Here is a 24,033-nt window from a genome sequence, read left to right on the forward strand (position 1 = left end):
TGTACTGTGGACACCCTGACCCGCACTGTGGACGCCCTGACATGTACCGTGGACACTCTGACCTGCACTGTTGACACCCTGACCTGTACTGTGGACACCCTGACCCGCACTGTGGATGCCCTGACTGTGGGGCTTCTCAGGCTCTGCCCCTCACTGCAGCTCTCCCCGCAGCTGCACAGCAAGCAGCCCCTACATGGGCCCATTTCTGCAGTGTGATGGCTCCATTGCTTGTCGTATGACCACAGTAGCAAATATTCATGCTAGAGCATTTGGAAAACAGCAGTAAATATTCCTAGGACACACATCGCCTCTTGCTGAATCACTTGAGGATAATAACTATGGCAAACATTTTGGTCTTTATTCGTTTGATCTCTGAGTATAAATGTGTGTGGGTGAATTACTTTTTATAAAATTAATTCCATGATATGGGTGTCTATGCCTCTATCCTTTGTTTCTGAGTAGGTAAAAGCAGAGAAAGCCAACGTGCTCAGCTTGGGTCCTCCCAGTGTCTCCAGGTCGTGTTCCTGAAACCTGCGTCTGTCTCCAGGCCAGAGGTGACCGGCTCGGAGGATGCCCGACCTGGAGAGACAGATGCCCACAGATGCTGAGTGGATCCGGCACGCGACAGCGGCTTCTGTTTTGCCTCAAAGTGCCCGGCAGATAAGATGGAACTGGTGGCACACAAAATCCCAGACAGCGTCTGGCTGTGCGGCCCAGCACGCCTTTATCATCAGGATTGCTTCCAGGGAAGTCTTGCGAAGGTCCCCGCAGGGCAGGGTCATTTCAGAACACACAGGGCGAGAGCTAAGCGAGCCCCCGGCAGGCAGGCTGTGCACCTGCGCAGTGGGGAGGGGGCCTCCGTGGCCCAGGGGGGCCCTGGAACTTGGCGGTGGGCTTCATGCGCTGCGTGCTTCTGTCTTTTCTGGAGCTGGACAGAGCAGCTGGGCATGGTCCCGGGGGAGAGGCTGGTAGGGCAGAGTGTTTTCCGGGACAGGAGGGATTTGCCTGTAAAAACAGCTACAAAATTTAAAGTTCTTCTTCTTCTTAAAATATTGACTTAAAACCAAAGAGCAAGTAAAAAACACCGGGGCAACCTGCGTGTCATCCGCACGGCGCTCTTAGTCTTACATGGTGCATTCTTTAGTCACCGAATCAGCACATAAATAAAGTTCCCTCATGCTATGCTGTAACTAAACGGTCACGGCTCAAAACTGTCGGTCAGCTGAAAGCTGTTGCAGTTAGGCTTTCCCTCCCACTTCGTGCTGTATTTATTTTTTCTCGTATTTTAATTTTGCTTTCTTGCTTAATAGCGTGATTATAAATATATGAGACTCAATGGAAGGAAATATCCGCTGTGTCTCTTTCCAAGTCACTACTACCGTGTGCATTTATTTATTTTGTACTACTGAGAATTAAACTCAGGATCATCACTGTGAGCTGCATCTGTAGTTTTTCTTTTTCTTTTGGACAGCAGCTGCTAAATCACTAGGTAGTACAGGTGGGCTTGGACTGGAGGAGTTCTGCCTGCCTCAGCCTCCCAGAGTGCCAGGGTTACGGCTGTGTATCACCTCGTTCGTGATCGCTCCTGGAAATACTGTTGGGTAAGAGAACGGGGCGGGGTGCGGTGTTCAAAGCCCGGAGGTGGAACAGGCAGGTCTGGGGTGGTGGGGTGTAAGCAGGAGGTCTGGAGGTGCTGGCCTTCCCCCGCGCCCTCCTGCAGCCTGACTTTCTGAGGAGCCTGTGGGGTCGGTGCCCTGGCAACCATCCCACTGTCGCCCACCTCCACGCTGTCACCCCTCTGTGGTCTTGCTCTGCTCTTGTCCCTGCTGTGCAGGAGCAGTGACGGCGACACTGCTGGAGTGGGACCCTGGGCCCCAGCCTGCTCCACACCTGGGCTCCGCATCCCCAGCCTTACCCGCAGAATAAACTCTGCCCCTTCTCTGGCACCCTCTCCCCCCGCCTCCCAGGTCACCGGGCCTCTGCACTGCCACCCACACAGCAGCCCTTCCAGAATGGGCTGTGGTCGCCTGCTGCCTCACCTGGACTGTGCCCTTCCAGGTCGCCCCCTGATGTGCTCCGCATGCCACCCTGTCCCCTCCTGGGTCCCCCTCCTTTCTCCTCTCCAGTGCTGGACCCTGCCCATCAGTCCATGGCATTCAGCGCCTGCCAGGCGGCTCCCAGAAATGCACAGGGCTCTATTTACAGAAATCCACCACTGCCCACTGCAGCTGACCACCTTGGTTCTCTTCTGCACAGCTGTAACTCCAGAGCCAGAGCACAGCCCGTGTGCGTGCTCTGTAATTGCCCGGGGTGGAGACAGCAGGCCCCGAGGCCTCTCTGGTGCCATCCTGGACCATAAGCCTTGTGTGCCAGGGGCATTGAGGGACTGGCATCTTCTGACTTCATTGCAGGGGCTTCCAGCACGACCTGAGGATACAGGGGTGGGTGATCGCAGCAGGTCTGTACGTGTCATTCTGGTATTAAATGGACAACAGAGCACCAAGCAGATGAGCATAGGAGGAAGAGCAGTCAGAGAAGGTGGCCGGCGGCCCAGGTGGACGACTGGCCCGTCACCTCACGGCTTCCTTTAATTGTCACCAAACTCCTGCTTCTTTTTCATCTTGAGGTGGTGTGTGTTTCCAGAGATTTTGGTATCGATAGAGATTTTGCACTTTTTTCTTTTCTTTCTTGTGTTCTTGTGTAGTTTGTGTAAATAAGGTGGCCTGGTCTTTAGGTTGAAGCTCATCTTCTTGCAAGTTGGCCAGGGCTGCCCCATGTGGTTAGTCCCCGTGGCTGACGGGCCCTCTGGGGCCCCTTTCAGCAGGCAGACCCCTCCTTCCCTGACTGGGTGCCCACCCAGTGCTAGCCCAGGGCACACACACAAAGCTGCCAGGCACCCGCGGTGTCTCCCTTTCTCTTTACTCGGTCTCTGGCTCGCTGTGGTGCTTGTCAGCTGGGAGGAAACATTCTGCGATTTGCGCTGGGGTCAGCTCCCGTCCAGCAGCGCTGCGATTCCACAACCAAAGATTTCAGCAGCATATAGACGACACTCGGGCGAGCTGCTTTGGCTTTGCTTCTTTCTCTGCCTTTTCATAGGACATTTTCAAAAACTGAATTACAAATTGCATTTCGTCATTTAACAGTGTCAATTAAGGCCATGAACTGCAGCATACTTTTTAAAGGAAAAACCCCAACCCCTTCTCTTTGAGGGGCTGCTGTTTCATTGGGACGAGTCGGGGAAGCACATGGTGAGTGTGCAGTGAGATGCCGTGCTCTGTTTATACCTCCAGGTCCCCCAGTGCAGACAGACAGACGGAAGGACCACAGCGCGGAGCCCAGCTGGACAACGGCAGCTGCCTTCCGCACCTTCGCATCACTGGGATGTAAAACCTGGCACTTGCAACTTACCGAGAGGCTGATTTTGTAAAGTCCATAGTCCCCGGGCTCATGGCAGCAGGGCACAGTGAGAAAACACTGCTCGTGTCACACCAGGGAGAGAAGCGGAGACCCAGGGAGAGACACGCTTGTCCAGGCCGCGCCCCAGTGACCCTCTCTCCCCACCAACAGCAGGTGAAGCCCCCATGGTCCAGTCAGTGAGGCTCTTAGGGGACCTCCAGCTCTGAACTGGACACTCCACCCCTGGCCCCCAGGAGATTCATGGGCATCTCTTTATGCAAAATGCATTTAGTTCATTTCAGAGTTGCCAATATCTTTTTAAAATTTTTTTTATTTTAAAGAGATTAAGACAAAAGAGGACATAACAAAGCAGACCAGGACAGAACAGTGTAAGCAACATAGTATTTCACCCCAAGACAACCTGTAATTAATAGTAACTATCGTAATGTCTCTTTATTTGAAATAGTTGAGATAACTTCATATACAATAGTATCAAACATAACAAAATAGTATAAAACCATTCAACAGAATGAAAGTATTACAGGGCATTCAGGACCAAATAACAGAAAACGAACAATGGCTACTATATCTCATTTTCCATAGAAAATTTGTTTATACTATCACACGTAATAAAATCCGATAAGATACAACATGATAGAACCAATGGAAACAGAAGAACAAAAGCATGGTAGGACTTCAGAGCAAGATGATATTAAATCAGCACTGGCTATTATAATGTCTTATTTTCTTCAAAATAGCTGTTCATACTATCACAGAAAATAAAATCAAACAAACCAGGATAAAACCATTCCAGTTTATGAATGAAAATATTATAAGGCTTCAAAGCCATTTAATAGGGAATCATGATTACCACAAACTCTTATGTATTCTTACCATTTCTTACACTAGGGAGACTGTATGGTATTTATACATGTGAGTTTGATTTATTTCACTCAAGGTGAAATTAATATCTCAAGGTGGTCATTCTTTATAGCTGCGTAGTACTCCATTGTATAAAAATACCACAACCTTTTTATCCATTGCTCAGTTGATGGACACTTAGGTTGTTTCCAAGATCTGGCTGTTACAAATTGTGCTGCTATAAACATGGGTGCATGTGGTATGGTGTTTTCAGTTCTTCTGGGAATATGCCTAGAAGTGGATTAGCTGAAACAAATGGGACTTCCAATCTTAGCTTTTTGAGGAATCTCTAGACTGACCTCCACAGTGGTTGCACTGTGAGAATCTACACTCTCACCAACAGTGCAGGAGAGTTCCTTTTTCCCCCACAGCCTCTCTCCAGAATTTGTTGTTGGTAGTTTTCTTGATCCTGGTCATTCTTTCTGGAGTGAGATGGAATCTCAGTGTTGTTTTAATTTGAATTTCTCTAATGACAAATGGTGATTAACATTTTTTCATGTATTTATTTGCCATTTGTATTTCTTCATCTGAGAACTATGTATTCATCTCAGATTCCCCTCTTTTGATTGGGTCCTTGAATTTCAGGTGTCTGATTTTTTTTAAATTTATGAGTTTTAGACAGAAGTCCTTTGTCTGAGGGACAGTTCACTAAGATTTTTTTTCCCAGTTTGTGGGTTTTCTTTTCACTATGTTGGAGATTTCTTTTGACATGCAGAAACTTTTTAATACGACGTGATCCCAGTTATTGATTCTGGGAAGTATTTCCCATGCGGTTTGATTCTTGTTCATGAATTCTCTACCTACCCCTATGTCTTCAAGACTTTTACCTAATTTGTCTTCCAACAGATTTAGTGTTTCTGTTTAATGTTGATATCTTTTATCCATTTAAATCTTAGTTTAGTACATGGTGATATGCATGAGTCTAGTTTTAGTTTTCAGCATATGGAAAGCCAGTTTTTCCAGCACCATTTATTAAAAAGACTGTCGTTCTTCCAGTGAACCTGCTTGGCAAAGATAAAGTGGTTGAGTGTGTTGGTAGTTATGGTTGTATCTTCTAATCTATTCCATTGATCTCAGATCTGTTTTTATGCCAGTGCCATGTTGATTTTATTACAGTAGCTTTGTAGTATAACTTCAAGTCTGGGATTGTGATGCCTCCTGCCTTGCCTTTGCTGCTTAGAATTGCCTTTGCTATTCTAGGTCTCTTCTGGTTCCAGATGAATTTTAGGAGTGATTTCTCTAGATCTATGAGGTATGTTGATGGTATTTTCATTGGGATTGCATTGAATCTGTATAATAGTTTTGGGAGAATGGCCATTTTCACAATATTTATTCTTCCTATCCATGAACAAGGTATGTCTTTCCATTTTCTGAGATCCTCTTCAATTTGTTTTTTTTTTCAGGGTGTTATAATTTTCCCTGTATAGATATTTTACTTCTTTTGTGAGATTAATTTCTAAGTATTTCATTTTTTGGGGTGCTAGTATGAAGGATGTGGCTTCTCTTATTTCCTTCTCAGTGATTTTGCTGTTAGTGTATAGAAATGCTATTGATTTTTGAGTATTGATTTTGTGTTCAGCTACATTGCTGAATTTATTTATTATATCTAGGAGTCTTTCAATGGAGTTTAGGGGGTCTTCTATGTAGAGTATCATGTCATCTGCAAATAATGATAATTTAACTTCCTCGTTTCCTATCTTTACCCCTATTATTTCTCTCTCTTGTCTAATTGCTCTGGCTAATATTTCCAGTACTATGTTGAATAGGAGTGGTGATAAGGGACATCCGTGTCTTGTGCCTCATTTTAAGGTAAAGGCATTCAGTTTTTGGCCATTTAATATGATGCTGGCTGTTGGTTTGTCATTGATGGCCTTTATCATATTGAGGTAAAGACCATCTATTCCAATTTTCTGTAAGGTTCATATCATGAATGAATGTTGGACCTTATCAAAAGTTTTTTCTGCATCTGTATAAATGATCATGTGATTTTTACTTTTGGCTTTATTGATATGGTGGATTACTTTTGTTGATTTACTTATGTTGAACCATCCCCTGCATGTCTGGGATGAATCCCACTTGGTCATGGGTATAATCTTCTTGATGATTTGCTGCATCCTGTTTGCCAATATTTTATTGAGGATTTTTGCATCTGTGTTGATTAGGGAGATTAGCCTATAGTTCTCTTTTTTAGTTGGGTCTTTCTCAGGTTTTGGCAATAGATTAATATGTTCTTCCAGGAATGACTTTGGAAGGATTGCTTCCCTTTTGATTTCAATGAAGAGTTTGAGGAGTGTCGGCATTAAGTCTTCTTTATATTTCTTGTGGAATTCCGCAGTCAATCTGTCTGGGCCTGGGCTCTTCTTTGTAGGTAAGGACTTAACTACATTTTCAATTTCATTAATATAAATTGGGTTATTCAGCAGTTTTATATCTTCTTGACCTAGCTTTGATACTTCATATGTTTCTAAGAATCTGTCCTTTTCTTCTGTGTTATCGAACCTATGAGAGTAGAGATTTTTGAAATAGGTTTTGATGATCTTCTGGATTTCCACAGAATCTGTAGTGATTTCACCTTTTTCATTCCTTATTGCATGAATTTGAGCTTTATCTTTTTTTTAAAAATAAGATTGGCTAGGTGCTTATCAATTTTATTTAATCTTTCAAAAAACCATATCTTTGATTCATTGGTTCTTTGGATTGTTTTCTTAATGTCTATTGCATTAATTTCTGCTCTGATTTTTATAGTTTCTTCCTTTCTTTTGGCTTTGGGCTTGACTTGCTCTTTTTTTTCAAGATGTTTGAGGTGTAGCGTCAGGCTGTTTATTTGTATTTTTTCTGTTTTCCTGGTGTGGGAACTGAATGCAATAAATTTTCCTCTGAGGACTGCTTTCATTGCATCCCAGAGATTCCATTAAGATGTATTTGTATTTTCATTTGCTTGTAGGTATTGTTTAATTTCTTCTTTAATTGCCCCTGTGACCTACTGATTACTCAAGAGTGTATTATTCATTTTCCATGAGTTTGTGGTTTTTTTGCAGTTTCTTTTCTCATTAATTTCTAGTTTCATGGCAATATGATCTGATAACATACATGGAATAATTTCAATTCTTTTGCATTTATTTAAATACGTTCTATGGGCTAGTATATGATCTATTTTAGAGAATGTCCCATGTACTGCTGAGAAGAATGTATATTCTGAATTTGTTGGATGGAACACTCTGTATATGTCTATCAAGTCCATTTGTTCAAGGTGTGATTCAGTTCTGTTACTTCTTTGCTGATTTTCTGTCTGGTTGATCTGTCCCTTGGTGTCAATGGTATGTTAAGGTCTCCTGTTATAATTGTGTTATTGCTAATTTGATTTTTCATTTCTATTATAACTGGGTGCTCTAGCATTTGGTGCATATATATTCAAGATTGTTATCTCTTCCTCTTGAAGTTTTCCCCTGACCAGTATGTAATGACCTTCTTTATCTCTTAAGATCATTCTTGGTTTGAGGTTCACATTGTCTGCAAATGGAATAGCTACCCCAGCTATTTTTTTGGTTCCTGTTGCATGGAGTATAGTTTTCCATCTTTTGACTTTCAGTCTATGAGTTTCCTTTTGGGTTAGATGGGTTTCTTGTAGGCCGCATTATGGTTGGATGTTGTTTCTTGATCCATTCTGCCAGTCTGTTTCTTTTCATTGGTGAATTGAGACCATTTACATTAATGGTAGTAACTGTTATATATTGGTTTATTGTTGACATGTTATCTTTCTGCTGTTGCATCTTAATCTTTCCATTCTGTTTAATTGTCTGCCTTACTTAGTGGTTTTTTTCTATGTGTATCTAAACTGTCTTACAGTATTCTTTGTAGGGTTGGCTTGGCGACATGAAGTTCTTTACTTGTTCTTTGTCATGGAAATATCTTATTTCTCCATCCATTTTGAAGGGCAGTTTTTCAGGAAACATCAGTCTAGGTTGGAAGTAATTTTCCTTTAGGATCTTAGATACTTCATTCCATGCTCTTCTTGACTTCATTGTTTGTGTTGAGAAGTCTGCTGTGATTCTGATAAGTTTTCCTTTATAGGTGATCTGTATTTTCTAACAGATTTTAATATTCTGTTCTTATGTTGGATTTCTGGAATGGTGATTATTATATGTCTGGGTGTAGTTTTATTTTGGTTATGGCTATTTGGGGTTCTGTATGCTTCACTAATCCATATGTCAGTTTCCATTCCCATGTTTGGGAAATTTTCAGCTATGACGTCTGTAAATATCTTGATATCATTTGTGTTATCCCCTTCTTTTTCCATTTATCCCTGTCAATCTTATGCTGTTTTTCTTTGCATCATCTTGCAGCTGTTGAATTGTTATTTCCTGATTCCTTGTTATTTTTAAAAAAGATCTTTACTGTTCACTAGCTGCAATCTTGTCTTCGAGGTCTGAAATTCTATCTTCACTTTTGTTGAGGTGGTTTTGACAACTTTCAATGGAATTTTTGATTTCCTGTATATCTTTGTTAATCTGCTTCATGTATTCTGTTTTTTTCTTATATTGTTTATCCAGGGATTCTATCTTTTTGTTTTGTTCCTCTAATTTTTTAACTGTGTCTTCTTTAGATGTGTTCAGCATCTCTTTCATTACTTTTATCATTTCTTCTTTTACCTGGGAGATTATTTCTCATTTGGATTCCTTTAAAGCCTCCCAAAGTTGCTTCTTTATTTCAGTTGCTATTATTTCAGGTATATGGCATATATTTTCTTCCATGTACATGGCTTCTAGGCTTTCTTGGGATGGGGTGGAGATTTGAGATTGCATTTTGGTCTTTTGTTTTGTCATTTCCCTATATTTCTGTGTTTCAAGTGTTGTTCCAAGGCTTCCCCTGAGTGTGTTGCAAATTGTCTCCTATACCCTCGGCTCTTGGGACTGAATGGAAGTTGCTGAGCATGGTCCAGTCAGGCCCACAGGACCTCCCATGCCACCTCCAGTGTTCCAGGAAGCTGAGCAGGCACCTAACCACTGTGGATGATGGTCCAGAGCTCTCCCCAGGCCAGGACCAATGTGCTGGAATGCACTTACATGCTCTCAACTTCCCTTATTGAAGAAGGTCACTGGATATAATCTAGGGTGGACTGCAAAATCTCCTAAGCCTAATCTAGTGTGGCTGGAAGCTGGGTGGGTCCTTGACCACTAGGAGGGATGATCTTAAACTCTCCCAGGACTTGGGCTGTTAAGCAGGAACTCACTCCCACCAGGAGCCCAGTTCCCTCCTTGAGTTGCCAATATCTTAACACCACGACCATTGCTTAAAAGTCCATGACCAGATTCTCCTCTGAGACTTCAGGCAAACTCTTACTGTGAGTTCCTGTAAAAATCAAAAAGAAAATTACCTATTGCTGACCCACAATGGTCAGGGTAAGTGTTCCTCCATCAGAAGGCAGGAAAAGAGGGATGGGAAGGAATGGAGCAAAGCAGGACAGAAGCCAGGTGGGCAAGCTGCACTTTCCAGCACCCACAGCAGGTGGTGGCGGGGGGTGAATTCCAAATGGCTTGGGAAGCTCCTCCCTATGGCATTGCCAGCTACATCCCCATGTCCCCCCTCTCAGGCAGGTTCCACTCACTGACCCCTTGCTTTCCTCCACAGGCTTTCTGTGTTTCTCATTTCTCCAACTTCCTCAATTCTCACAGTTTGCATTCTCACAGCTTCACTCACTGCCTGGCCCCTTGACTCCTCAACTCTTGCTTTCTACATGCTTGTGAAACCCGCACTGTGTGAATGATACCAAGACCTGACTCAAGCAGTAGCCAGGCTGCCTTGGATCACAGCTGCAGAGGCCTTTGAGTGCCTGGATACCTGAGCACTGTGAAAGAAATCCTGGAGAACTAATCCCTAGGTGGACCTTCTTCAGCACAGAGCCCCAGGGCTCCCTTCTCAGATGGAACTTCACTGACTTGGCCCCTTGAGCCTGTGGTGGGTGAGATCTCATAGATTCCTCACACACCCTCAGGGCATATTTTCTTCTAATGCTAATCTGTTTAAGTAAACAAGGTCTGCTCAGCCAAAACTTGGCAGGCTCTTCCTTTCTGAGGAAACTGAGAACTTTTCAAATGGACTTTTTACTCCTGTTTCATAGTAGAAACCACAGGCTAAGCTCTGGGCTGCCTTGAAATTCCCTGTGCTGATTTATTGGTGTGCTGTCTCACAAAAATTCTCAGGACCCAGTAAAAAGAGGACACATTTTCTGTCAGTATAACACACATGGCCAGGAGTCCAGCTGCCAGGGGAGTCCTTCTCCCTGGCTAAGCCTTCCCAAACCTGGTCTTTATTATCTTCCTTTTATACTCCTTCTGGTCTTCTGAGCACTTACCAGCATCTCCCATCAAGTGTGGCTTCTTCAGCTGGCATCTCAGAGCCTTTTCAGACTCCTCCAGTGAACCTGTTCAGGAGGCTTGCGAACCATATGTCTAGGTACAGTCACAGCCACACCCCTGTGTCTGTGGCACCAAAATCTGTCTTAGTTCTTTTCTGTTGCTGAGACACAATATCTCACACCCAAAACCTAAAGGAAGAGAGGTTTATTTGGACTCATGATTTCTGGTCCATCCTCTGGCTCCGTGGAGAGGAAAACCTGCTTATGCCATTACAACCAGGAAACAAGGAGAGAAGGAAGGGGCTAGGAAGGGAGAGGGGTCACTGCAGGTCACCGCACAGGCCTCCTTCCCGCCAGCCCCCGCCTCCCAGCAGCAAGTCGGCTGTAAGCTGCCTGACCATTCACCTTCCCCGAGCCCACCTTTGTACATGTGAGGCTCATCCAGTCATAAACCGCCACAGCAGGCTGCTGAACATCCCCCAATGAAGCCTTTACTCAGTGATCAGGCTTCCTCATATCCTGTGGTCTCTCAGGAAAACAATTGGTGTGAAAATGAGAAAAGGCTGGATGTGACTTGTAGAGGCTGCGTGGGACCATCTTCCAGCACAGAGGGTCACCGGGGACACTGAGAACCCACACAGGTGCACACAGCAGGCAGACACAAGACACACAACAGGGGCACCCACAGGGCATTCACAGGATACCCACAGACATCCACAGGACATCCACAGATATCCACAGGATACCCACAGGAGCACCCACAGGACACCTACAGGAGCACCCATGCAGGCAGCATGAGTGAGCTCAGGAGCGAGGACTGTGCTGCTCTCAGGATACAGAGAGGGAGGTGAGCAGGGTGTGAAGAAGCCAGAAAAGTCCTTGTCCTCGTCCTCTTCCCTTTGCCCACCCCCAGAGGGACACACGACCCTTTCAGTGTTTACCAGGACACCACCCTCCTCACCCTGGTGACAACAGACACTGGCATGGGTTTGGAAGTGACGAGCTCCAGCTCCAGCTCCCCCTGAAGTGCAAGGTCTAAGTGACTGAATCCTAGCGGAGAGGGAGGCTCCTCTAGGTCCTGCAAATGTGACAGCTTTCATGCACATAACCCTGCAGAGAAGAAGCACTGCACAGATGTGGATGTGATGCATGTGGCCAGGCAAGTCAGCCTGTGCTGTTGGTGGAAAATCCCGTCTCCCTGTGTTGAGCTCGTAGCCTGCATCTCTGGGCTGCTCGGGGCTTCCTGTTTCTTCACCCGACAATGTCACTGAGCTGTGAGGAGTGTCCTTTCCTATGTGTGTGTAATATTCCAGCAAAATGTTAGAGAAGGTTTGGTGTCATGCCCTTGGGGGTCCTCTGGGAAGGCTTTCCTTTCTGGGAAGTGCAGATGACCCAGAGGCCTCTCCATGCTCCTGCCAGGGTCCAAGGTCCAGGGTCCAGGGAAGGTGACATTGCTCCTGGGCCACTTTTCAGGCATCCATGCATCTGATACTTAATAAGTTTTGATACCATGTCTAAAACTTCTGTCATAGTCAGGGATTACAAAGAGAACAATTACTTACAGGACACAGAATTTACAGTATTATTTATAATGAACACCCAAAGAGTCAAACACAAAGAAAGTTCAGGAAATCTGTCCACACACTAAAGACCTAGAGAATCCAGCTGAGGGCCTGGATCCCACAGCAGTGTCCTGCATGAGTCCAGCTGCAGGCCTAGAGCCCATGACAATGACTCATGCAAATCTGTTTTATGGATCTGCACTGGGAAGGCCCAAGGTCAGCGGTGGGAGCTAGCAAGTCTGTGCCAGCGGGGTGAGGGAGCTGTGCCAGCGGGGTGAGGGAGCTGTGCCAGCAGCTGAGGGATCTGCACGGGAGCCAGGAAGCAACGCTCACAAAAGGACCAGGGCTTCCTTGAAGATTACCGCAGCCACGCTCGGTGACAGTGAGGTCCCGAGCTCCTCCGACAATGAGAACAGCCGAGTTCCCGTCAGGGAAGAAGCTCGCAAGCTCCTCCAGGAGGACCAGCAGCACCAGACAGCATCACCAAAGCAGAACTAATGACACTGCTCTCCCTTTGTCTCCCTTTCTGTCTTTGCCACAGTGGTCCGGTGGGCCATCCACGCCCAGCGCCACGCTGATTCAGCTCTCCGGTGTTACAAGCTGACCCTGGTGGTTATCAATCCATCACGACCTCCCACAGCATCCTGGTGCGCTGAGCTGTCTGCAACGCGCTCTGTGGTTACCAGCAAGGGCGCTGTGCCCCACCCGCTGTGGCGTCCACTTGTTCCTGGCCACCTGGGTGTCCTCCTCGCTCTGCCATCTTCCTGTGGCCCCTGGGGAGTTTGATGTCATCATGGGGCCTGTGGCTCAAAGAAATCAGGATGCTCCACGTCAGGCTGGCTTTCTTTCTTTCCTTTCGTTTCTTTTCTTTTTTCTCTTTCTTTCAGTACCGGGATTGAACCCAGCGACTTTGCACACAGATAATCCCTAGAACTTTAAAAACTTTTTTTTTTTATGTTGAGACAGGGTCTCACTAAGTCATTGAGTTTCTCAGGCTGATCTCATACTCACGATCCTCCTGCCTCAGCCTCCCAGAGCACGGGGTTACAGGTGTGCGCCTCTGTGTTGGGCCTCTGTACCAGCACTGGGAGGACCTACATGCCTAAGAACGCAGACCACTACCTGTCCCTGGCCTGGGCTAGGTCTGAGTCTCAGGGACCCCCTCTGGGCCCCAGCCTGCCTAGCGGGTACTCCTCGCCTGCTCCAGGCGCCCACATAGCTGACTTTCCTTATGGTGGCTCGTGGCTGCACAACACCCGGCCAGGCCAGGCTGCGTCCCTGTCTCCCATGATCCACTGTGGAGAGGACGGGGTGGGACAGCTGCGCACCCCCTTCCAGCACCTGTGGATCTGGGTGCGGGAAGGCACGTGTTGACGGTGGGGTCAGGGCTGGAACTCTGATTCACAGCACTGGGCCTGCAGAGCCCGCGGTGCCTATCTTAACCCAATTGCCCGCTTGGCGACTGAGCAACCCTGGCCGCCCCTTGCTGCTCGTTTCTGCTGCTGTCTAAAAATAAAAAACCAAGTGAAGAGGCTCTGAGGGTTTGCTCGCTTGAGAAGCTCGGTCAGTGCTGCTCAGCCAGGCCTGCCGCCTTGGAGGCCGCTCCGGAGTCTTCCAGGTGGGGCCTCGGTGAGGGGCCAGCGCCCCGCCCGGCCCTGGTGGCCTCCCCTCCAGCTGTGCATTGATGGCGTCCCTACCCCGCCCTGCCCTTGCGCACACACGTGTGCAACCTTTTCAGAGGCGCGTTGACAGGCTCCAAAATAAAGCCGGCCGTCAGGAGCCCGTGCAGGTCATGGATGGATGAAAAGCGACCAGGCTGCCATGTGGGCTGGGATTAGGGAGGATCAGCTGTCCCGCCAGGCTGCGTGGGGACAGGCGGGCCACCTCCAGGGGCTGGGGCCCTGGCTGCCGGGCACTGACTCTGTGTTCTCAAACACTCGGCTTCCCTGGAGTGCATGGCTGCAGGGTGGCCCTGGAGGTCCACTGGGATGGAGTCCGGTCGCTGCCCATGATCAGGGGCAGAGCCGGGGCTAAAGAGAGGGAGAGGCAGGAGCGGACCTCGCCCACGCAAGGACCCCAGGACGCAGCGCTGGGGTGCAGTGCTCAGGGATCCTGGGCCACGTGAGCCTGCTTCCCATTCTCCTCCTTCGTCCGCTCTTTCCTCACACTTTTGTGCAAAGCCGTTGTTCTTTCACTGGAAGAGGAGGACTTTGACTGCTGCATAACAAGTCTGTTGGGACAGCCAGGTACAGTGGTGCATGTCTGCAATCCCAGCACCAGGGAAGCTGAAGCAGGAGGATTGCTGTGAGCCTGAGGCCAGCATGGGCTGCATAGTGGACCCAAAACCAAAATAAACAAACAAACAAACAAACTCAAGGAAAGCAAGCATGTCAAAGTCTTTCTGGAAAAATAAGCAAAAGAAAAGGTTCCTAGCACTGGTAGCCACACACACAGGAGAAATATGGCCATGTGGTGTCACTTAAGTGTCAATAAAACTTCTCCCGTAATCTCATTTTATTCATTTATTTTTGGATTTTTGAGACAGGCTCTTGCTTGCAGTTTAGGCTGACCGTGAGCTCACTATGCAGCCCAGGCTGCCCTGGAATTCACAGTGATCTTCTTGCCAGCCTCCAAGTGCTGGGATTACAGGTATGTGCCACTATACCTGGTGGTAATCTCATTTTAAAACCATGTGTTCTTTTTGTGCCCTGTGTCCTCAAAACCTATGTGGGGCTTGGCATCTCTCCTGCCTGTGCCTGTCCTGTCCTGCCCTGCCACGGAGGCCCCACCCTGGCCCTCCTGGCCCTCTCTGGGATGGTGGTGGGTTCAGAGGTGACACATGACACAGGGCCTTTAGGGCCTCTCTTTTGCAAACACACTTTTCTGCTTCAGGTGTCTGGGTTCTCAGATCAGTATGGTGAGACTGAGGGCCATCAGATTTCCAGGACTGCCCGGTGGTCTTGAGAACTGATGAAACCACAGTAGCGTGGGAGCAGGAATAAAACTGATCCCTCAGAGAGGAGAAGGCTGGGAACTCCGAGTGGTCATGATGGAAGTGTCTGTCCCTCTCCCCTGTGGAAGTGGAAGGGCAGAGAGTGCACAGTGGAAAACTGAGTGCCCGGAGGACAAGCCTGAGGACTTCGGGAGACCTGCTTTCCCCTGAGGATCCTGTGAGCCGCCAAACAGCCCTTAAATGTCCAGTCCTTTGCTGGAACACTTGTTCTTCTGAACTTTTATTTCCCACAATACCATCACCTGTCAGCGTTTTTTGAGCATTTGAGAGACAGCATACCACAGGTGTGCTCCTCACGCCCACCTCCCTCCACCTTAAGGAGAGGGGCTGTCCGGAGCTCCAGCTTAGAGCTGAGGTGTAGGAGCCAGGGTAACAAGCCTTGGTTACCATGATGATGACAAGCAGCCTCTGGATGCTGCAACCCCTCAGTGGAGAGGGCACTTCCGTCCTGAGAGCCCTTCCCGGACCAGCTTGAGTGCATGACACTTCCGTCCCCAGCATGAAGCCTCTCTTGCTAGTGCTGGGATGCAGGGAGAGACCTCAGGTCCAGCACCATGTTTCCCTTGTCCTGGACAGGAGTCATTCCTGTCCCTGCATGGCTTCATCAGGCCGGACACTGCTGGCCATGTTGAGCACCCCTCCTGATCCCTCCTGTGGCCTTTGCAGTGCTTGGCAGGATCCCTTCCAGCTGGGCTGGTGCAGGGCAGCAAGTCTCAAGGAGTGGCGTGTGACGGCCAGGCAGCGTCTGCGCTGCATGTTTCCAGTGAGGAACGGGACCAGGGGACAGCTCACCGAAGTCATGGAGGCAGAGGGGCAGGCGAGCAGCAATGGCCCATCCGTGGGGGGCTCACCCCCTTCTCCCGCCTAGCTGCACCCCGGGGCTGGGCCAGTATCAGGAGTGGGCAGGGACAGGGAACTCCATGGTGGTACGGTTTCTCCCGTCCTCCTTCCCGGGACCCAGGCTTCTTACACAACTTGCACCAAATCGGGGGCATCCAAGCACTGGGCACAGGAAACAGCACCAGCACAGAAGATGCTACAGGCCCTACAGGCCCAGAGCAAATTTAGCCCCTTGTTCCCCGAGCTGGTATTGAGTACATGAAACCTCAGATGTAATTACAGCACAGGGGCATCGGTATCGTGCCGCACAATTAAAGCCAGCTTCTGCTATTCCTGGGAGTCATATTTTTAGTTTAAGCTGGGGTGCAGCAACATCTCTAAAAATAACAGTGTGAGAGGTGAGGCTCAGTGTAGGGGGCCAAGTTCACCCCAGGGCCGACGCAGTAAAACCTCATTCACGGTCCATTTAAGGCCGTTCAGCCCTGGGCCAACTTTCTGGCTTGAACAGAAGTTTGGTTCATCCTGTTTGGACCCAACTCAGTTTCCAGCTGCATGGTGGTCCGGGGTCCGGGAACTCAGAAAGGGGCCAGGAGAGATCTTATAGCTGCCTGAGGACCTCCATTCTGCCTTCTCCCAGAGGGCTCGGGTTACAGGGTTACAGTTAGGTGCGACCACCCCATAGCCACCCGGGGTGGGGGGCCTGCCCACCAGGAGGTGGCTCTTCTGGGAGCTCCACTTCCATTTGGCTTCCACAGTAATAAACGGTCAGCAGTGCTGCCGTGGGAGGGCTGAGCACGCCTGTAACCTCATACTCAGCCCCTAGCTTCCAACAGTGTGTAGAAGCTGTAAGCCAAGCCCCAGAGCAGATGTGAGCATCATCAGGGTTTTCTGAGCCCGAGCTCTGAAGAGGGTGTAGTCTTCCTGGACAAGAATCACACTAAGTCTCCCACCCACCGTTCGCAAGCACACACGGCACACACGTGTGGGTGCGCAGAGCCAGGCTCCCGCCCTGGACCCAGGAGCCCTGACAGCCACGGCGGATGGGGGTCATCAGGTTTCTTATCTCATCCACCCTGTGCTGAAGCACCAGCTGTCCTTGGAGCCATGCTAAGGAGGCTGAGGTAATCGGGTGGTTTTGCTGCTGAGCCACTGGACACCAGCCACTTTCGTGGTTGTAGATGTTGCTGGCTTGTCTGCCTATCTGTTTATTTATACTCCACCTCCACCAAGAGCAGATTTGGGGCGAGGTCATCCACTTCTCCATCCACTGCTCACAACTGTCTTGCTTAGACTATAAAGTCCAGCACAGGCCTGCCCACCCTCAGCCTGGTCTTGACTGCTGACACCTGCACCAGACCCTTCAGCTAATCCCACTTCTACAAGTCTCAGTCCAAGGCAAGGCCAAGAATAGGAGAGAACATCGGAGCACACAGAGTGCCCTGCTCAGAGCAGACCAGAGCACGTTAAGAGTTTTGCATAGTTTGAGTAAATATAAGAAGTCATCATTCGTTTCTGTGCTAAGATAGTCAGCTAGTGTCTCCTGGGCTGAGGGCACCAACCACGGCTTTGAAATGGACAGTGGTCATTAGGATCTAGCTCGGACTGGGGCCAGACTGCCTTTGCCTGCCCTGCTTTGACCACAGAGCAGCCAGGTGATTGAAGAAAGTCAAGTCCAGATCTGCCACCTTTCGTAGTTGATCTCCAGGCTGGAGATCTGACTCGCTAGACACCCCTGGGTGCCAGAGCCAAGTTGATCATTAGGGAACTATCACCTTCCTTTCCACTGCAGATAAGGTTCGCCCTGCAGAGACGTCCAGGAGCTGTTCTGGTCCCCGCTGATGGGCCTGCTGTGGGCCTGCCCGCCACGCTGCACCCCTAGACCATGCTGCCTGCTGACTCCTCCACAGTCCTTGTCTGAACTGTGATCAGGAGACGGCCTGGCAGAGGAACCTGTGTGGCACTGACTGGCGAGTGCTGCAGCTCTCCCTGAATACACACGTGTGGGGTGTGTGCAGATGCAGACCCCCATCCGGGCACGGTGAGTGCCTCCCACGCCGGTTAGTGACACAGCAGACGCAGGTCTCTGGGGTTTTTGTGGAGCTGGAACAGGATAAGCAGTCGGCGACTGTTTATTTGTTCATCTAAGAAATATCGACCTACTCTGTGTCCAGCCATAGGTGGCCTTGAGGGTGCTGCAGACGTTGGTCCTGCCCTCTTGGGCTAGAGACACAGGGTAAGACAGACACATGGACACACACAGTATAGTTACAGACTGTGATCAGTGTCCGGAAGCCACAGTGCAGGACTGTGGGCGCTGAGGAAAAGCAGCTCGTGGAGGTTTGGGCTGAGGTTAGGAGCTCCAGTTAAGGCTCGGGTTGGAAATAATCTTGGCAGTTGCTTCTAACCTTCATCTTCCAAGCCCATTTTCCAAGCTCTCAGTCCTGCCTTGCTTAACTCACCTCCGGCATTTGACAGAGTTGAAGAGCCCTTCCCCAAAGGATCTTCACATCACTTGGGTCTTCTCTGTCTCTCTGTCTCTGTCTCTGTCTATGTGGCTGTCTGTCTCTGTGGCTGTCTGTCTCTTTCTCTCTGCCTGTCTGTCTCTCTCTGCCTGTATGTCTGTCTGTCTCTCTCTCTCCTCCCCTAGAAGGCTTCTTAGGCTGTCTCCTTAGATGGTCTATCCTTATATTGGTGACTTCTCAAGCTCGCAGTGCCCCAGAGTGTCCTGCTGGCTCCTAATCTGCAGAGCACATTGTAAACCCCAGCTCTAAGTGCCCCTTTCCTCCTCCTCCCCCTCAGTCCGATCACTTTAGTAAACGTGAATATGTCTCCTGCACCTCAGGTCAAAGCCTTGGTGTCCCTCTGATTCCTTGCTTCTCTATCTCCAGTACACCTTAATATTCTGTAGGTTTGCTCTTCAAAGTGTATTCAGAGCCCTAGTATTTGCCATGGTCTCTTCTGTCATTGTTTAAACACAAAGGGTTCCTCTAGTGCAGTGGGGCCTAGAGCAGCTGTGGGCTCACAAAGGTGCTAAGGCCGTCTGTGGATCAATCCATCAGTGAGTCCCCAGCTGAACGGGCTGTTGGGGAGGCAGGGTCCTGCTGGGGCAGCAGGTCACTGGGATCAAGCACTGGAGATTACGCCTGGCTCCTAACTCCTTTTTTTCCTCTGAACTTTTTGCTCTCTACTTCCTGGCCACCATGAGGAGAGCAGCTTTCCTCCGCTGCACCCTTTCCCAGGATGTGCTGCCTCCCTCAGCTGACCGTGGACTGAGACCCCTGAGACCATGATTCCAGTTGTTTATGTCAGGAATTGTGTCCCAGCGATGCAAAGCTGATTAACAGTGGCTGCTCCGGTCCGACTTCCCTTCTCACTTAGATCCTGGCTAATTCCTGGCTTCCTCTCTCTGTGCTCGACCCTCTGCAGCCTAGGCTTGACACATCCCTCTGAGTGATGCCTCCCAAGTGCAGTTTCCCATTTGGAATGAAAGCCAGAGTCCCCCCGGTAGCACCCAGGCCCTATGCACCCCACAACCCGGCAGCCTCTGCCTCGGTCTGCCCCCTAGCTTCCACTCCACCTCCGGTGCCCCATGGGCTCAGGCTTTCTCACCCACTGCCCCCCACCCCCAGCACCCACCCAGGCAGCATCCTTCCTCCCTGGGAATCTCTGTACATCACTTGCACTCCCTTGAGCTCCTTGGCTCCTCTGTGAAGTGACATCCCACCCCATGCCTCCCGGCCTGGCTTTTCCTCCTCAGAACTTATCTCTGTCTGCCGAGGGCTGCGTTTACCAGTTTGTTTACTGCTTGATTCCCTGATGCCCAAGTAGAGCCCAGTTGGCCCAGTGTTGGCAGCGATTTGGGTCTGTTTACTTTTCTCAGTACCTGGAATAATAAATGTTTGTTGAGTGAATGAATGGGCTGAGGCTACGATCCAAAAAGCCTGGTTCAGGGCCTGCCAGTGTGGTCTGGACAGCAGAGGGAACTGTGGGTGCACTGATGGGGTAGGGACTTGGCTCACAGACCAGGAGGAGGTGGGGCCAAGAGTGGAAAAGAGGGCAGATGCTGGCAGAGGAAGCTGGGGCAGGAAAGTGGAGTCGTGGGAGAGCCTCAGGTCTCAGTCGGAGTGTGGTGGGGTGTAGATGGTTTTAAGCTGGACGTCCCTGTAACGCAGAGGGCCCACGAGTGCTGAGGCATAGTGCCTGACCTCAAGAAAGTCCCCGTGTGCAAGGCAAGGCCACAGAAGACCCAGATAACAATGCAAAGGACCTGGAGTTGCCTCTTCCTGAAGGAGGAGAAAACAGAAACATTTACTGAAGGTATAAACTGTTTGAAAAGATATAATGTTTATGAGCAGTTTAGGTTCACAGCAAAACTGAATATAAGGCACAGAGGGTTCCCAAGTGCCTTCCCTCTCACTGGCACCCCCCCATCACCCACATCCTCACCAGAGGGACCTTGGTGCACTTGGTCAAACCTACCATGGTGATCATCAGAAGACCTCGGTTTATGTTAAATTTTACATCAGATGGATTTGGATCAGTGGATAGTGACATAGATCACATTAAGCATCACATGTGCTGTGGTTTGTGTCTGGAAGTTCCCCTAAAGCCTCATGCAGTCATGGAGGCTGGCTTCTAGAATTTGTGAGGATTCATGTCCCAAAGCTGGCATTACGGGTGTGAGTGCTACACGCACCCTAGAGCGGGTACAATATAAGGGGTAGAAAGAGTCTTCTTTTCTGCACTCTCCTCCCTTTTTGCTCTTCCTGCTTTGCTGTCTTTTGCAGCCATGAACTTTTGCTCTCTGCTATGCCACCCGCCTTGCAGCCAGCCGAGTATGGACTGAAATCTCCACAAACTGTAAGCTAAATAAATCTTTCTTTCCTTAATTTTGGGTGCCTAAATTTTGTCTCAGCAATGAGAGAAAAGTGACCAAGACAACACAGAATGGTTCCATTGTCCTAACGTCCTCCTGGGCCTGCACTACATCCTCTCTCCCTTTAATCTCTTTGTACTATCCCCGGGCTGTGCCTTTTACACACTGTCATGCGGGTGAAGCCACGCAGTGTGAAATGGCCTTACACCCCATTAGCCATTCTCGTTTGGAAGGTGGAAGGTACAGGTAAGTTTTGCTGATGTCTCCTTTCTGGCTTGATACCTCATTTCTGTCCAGTGCTGAATGATTCTCCAATCCCTTTATTCATTTCCCAGCATTCACCCACAGAAGGTCATCTTGACCAGATTTCAAGTTTTGTCAGTCATGAGGAGCGCTCCTGCAAGCCTCTGGGCACAGATTTCTGTGTGAGCGGTTTTCAGTTCTTTGGCCTATGGTCAGGAGGTTGAATGCTGGATCACAGGTCATAGCACACTCAGTGCTCTGAGGAAGTGCCACAGGCTTTTCAGACTGGCCCTGCCATTTTGCATCCCCACCAGCAACGAATGAGAGGCCCTGAGACCTCGTCAGCACTTGGGGTTGCCAGGGCTGTGGATTTTGGCCACTCAGCTAGGTGTGTTCCGGTCTCCCACTGTTTTATTTGAAACTTCCTGGGGAGGTAGAAGAGCTTTGCATGCCCTTCTTTGTTATTTGAAGAGACTCTTGGAGTGGTCCTCTCCTCTCTCGTGCAGGTCTCTGGTCCATTTTTAAACAAGGACGCTTGTTGTCTTACTGATGAGTGGTATGTGCTTTTCTATATTTTGGAGGGCAGCCCTTTACCAGTGTTTCAGTCACTTTTTGGCACTGGTACTAAGAACTTGACATTTACAATGTAAAGGAGGAAGTTTTATTTGGACTTGTGGTTTCAGAGAGTTCAGTCTGTGGTCTGCTGGCTCCAAGGCTGAACCAGCAAAGCAGAAGCGTGCAGTAGAGGACAGATGCTCACGTCATGGCGCCAGGCAGCAGAGAGGGCATGAACAGCAAGAGCAAGGGCGAGGCCTCGGAGGCCCTGCCCGATGCCCATGACCTCCAAGTGGGCCCTGCCTCCTAGCAGCACATTTAGCCATGAGCTCAACAATGGACAAGTCACCAGTTGTGTGGTGCCTCTGTGATCACATCACTCTCCGAGAGCCCTGCCTCTGAGCATGAGACTTCCAGGGACACTGGGTATAAATCACCATAGTCAGGGGCGTCTTCTGTAAAGGCTGTCTTTTCATTTCAAGTCACTGAGGATGGGTGGGAGGCCAGGGGTATGGGGCCCAGGCAGAAGGTAGCACACATGGGTGATGCAGGAGGCTCTGTTCTCTCAGGCGGGGTGCAGGGCTCCCACCTCTGAATAGCTCTGGGCCTGGGCCTGGTGGACTCCCCAGATCAAGGCTTTGCATGGCACTGAGAGGTGGGTTGAGTGCCCAGAGAAGGAGGTACAAGGGGTTGAGGAAGGGTTTTGGGGCTCTCAGACACTGAGCATAACAAGAACAGTGAGTGTAGATTCACAAGGGCACAAGAGCAGCTATGACAGCAGTCTCCGATCAGCACAGAGCTTTGCTGGGGGCTCTGGGGTCCGACCCACACGTCATGGCTTTCCTGTGTCAGGGCCTTTGCCAGTTACTCTGCTCTTTGCTGGCCTCCCACTGCCCATTCCCACAACCACACTTTCCAGAAGCAGAGGTCTGGGTCTAGGAAGACGCAGGCACGAGTGCATGGTCACAGGCTGAGAGAAGAGGTCTCCGGCCCAAGCTCTCGGGTGCTGGAAACAGAAAGGTCATTTTAATTGAGACGAGCTGGGCAGGCTCACGAGCTCTGCAGGGGCAGAGGGGGTTTGCAATCGGTGCACATTTTCCTGGCATGTGCATCTGTGAATGGGGCACTCTTCTGAAGAAATTTAAAAGTACATCAGTTCTGTTCCCCTGGTTTGATCAATAAGACTTCTTTATCCAACAGCACATCCTGCTTTTAACAACCATTCAGTGGACAGACAGACAGGGGCCCCACCTGTTCAAAGCATTCCTGTTAGTGATGATTGGGCAGCCTGTCATCGGAGACCACAGCAGCGGTATCACTCTGGCGGTGGGCAGTGGGTACCTGCCGCCCTTCAAGCCCACTCCAATACACCTGGAGAAGTGTTGGTATAAATAAAAGGACTGCTCCAAATTCCAGGCAGGGGCAATTTATCCCCCACCCCCGCTCCCCCTGAAATCTCTCCCCCTGTTGCGCTGTGCTTGCTGATTGTTGAGATGTAATTCGGGAAGCATCTCTCAACTCCACACACTGCGAACATGGCTTAGGTGAGGCTCAGGATGGGAGGACAGCTGCAGGAGGACAGGAGGGTCTTGCTGTCTGTGACGGGCCTGTGGGGCCTCCTGGAAGTGAAACCTATGGATCTTTACTCCCAGAGCTGATGGGGCATTAATGTCTCAATTAGACCTTTCCTTGCTTGGGAGAAAGCCCATGCCAACCTTGGCAAGATGCAATTTACCCCCCTCCCAAAGTAAATATTGTAAAGCTTTGTGGACAGTAGGATCTTGGCCATAACTGCTTAAATTTGCTTTTGGATCACGTGCCAATGAGCAGGCACAAGGTTATTTCCCAAAGCAGGGGTGGGGCTGGGCTGAACCCTCAGGCTGCAGTTTGCTGAGCAGGTTACTCATCTCTACCAGGGACATTTCCTCCATTCTGGGAAGCAGCCTGGCCTGATCTCCACTGTGTTCGGCCACATCTGTGAGCTTGTCAGCCCCAGGGAGATGACAGTGTCTGCTGGGTTCCGCTTGATCTGGAGGACCAGTTCTGCCAGGGGGATCATCGTCACGGCCCAGTGTGAGGCCTGGCCAAAAGCCTTGGGGTCCCAGCTGGCTTCTCAGCTTTCCCGCTTCAGGGTCCCTGCTCCTCACTGCTGTGTGCCTACTCCTTGCTGGCCTCCTCTCTGCAACACAGCACACTGGGTATTCTAAGCTCACTGCCCTGTTTCACTACTGAACAAGGTGAAGCCCTGAAGATGCCCGAGCCTGGGCTCTGC

At 49.4% G+C, this 24,033-nt stretch overlaps 1 long non-coding RNA gene across 1 annotated transcript; it reads left to right on the forward strand.

Annotated features, from left to right (window-relative positions):
- Positions 1 to 1,257: 1,257 nt before the first annotated feature.
- On the forward strand, positions 1,258 to 12,984 carry LOC106028654 (uncharacterized). Its single transcript, XR_001202266.2, has 3 exons — positions 1,258 to 1,601; positions 3,291 to 3,570; positions 12,776 to 12,984. It is a non-coding gene; the product is annotated as an uncharacterized LOC106028654 (long non-coding RNA).
- Positions 12,985 to 24,033: the final 11,049 nt, after the last annotated feature.

The sequence above is a fragment of the Cavia porcellus genome, unplaced genomic scaffold (genome assembly GCF_034190915.1).
Source record: "Cavia porcellus strain 051 isolate PalLab524CR breed Dunkin Hartley unplaced genomic scaffold, mCavPor4.1 scaffold_26, whole genome shotgun sequence".
Lineage (NCBI taxonomy): Eukaryota > Metazoa > Chordata > Mammalia > Rodentia > Caviidae > Cavia > Cavia porcellus.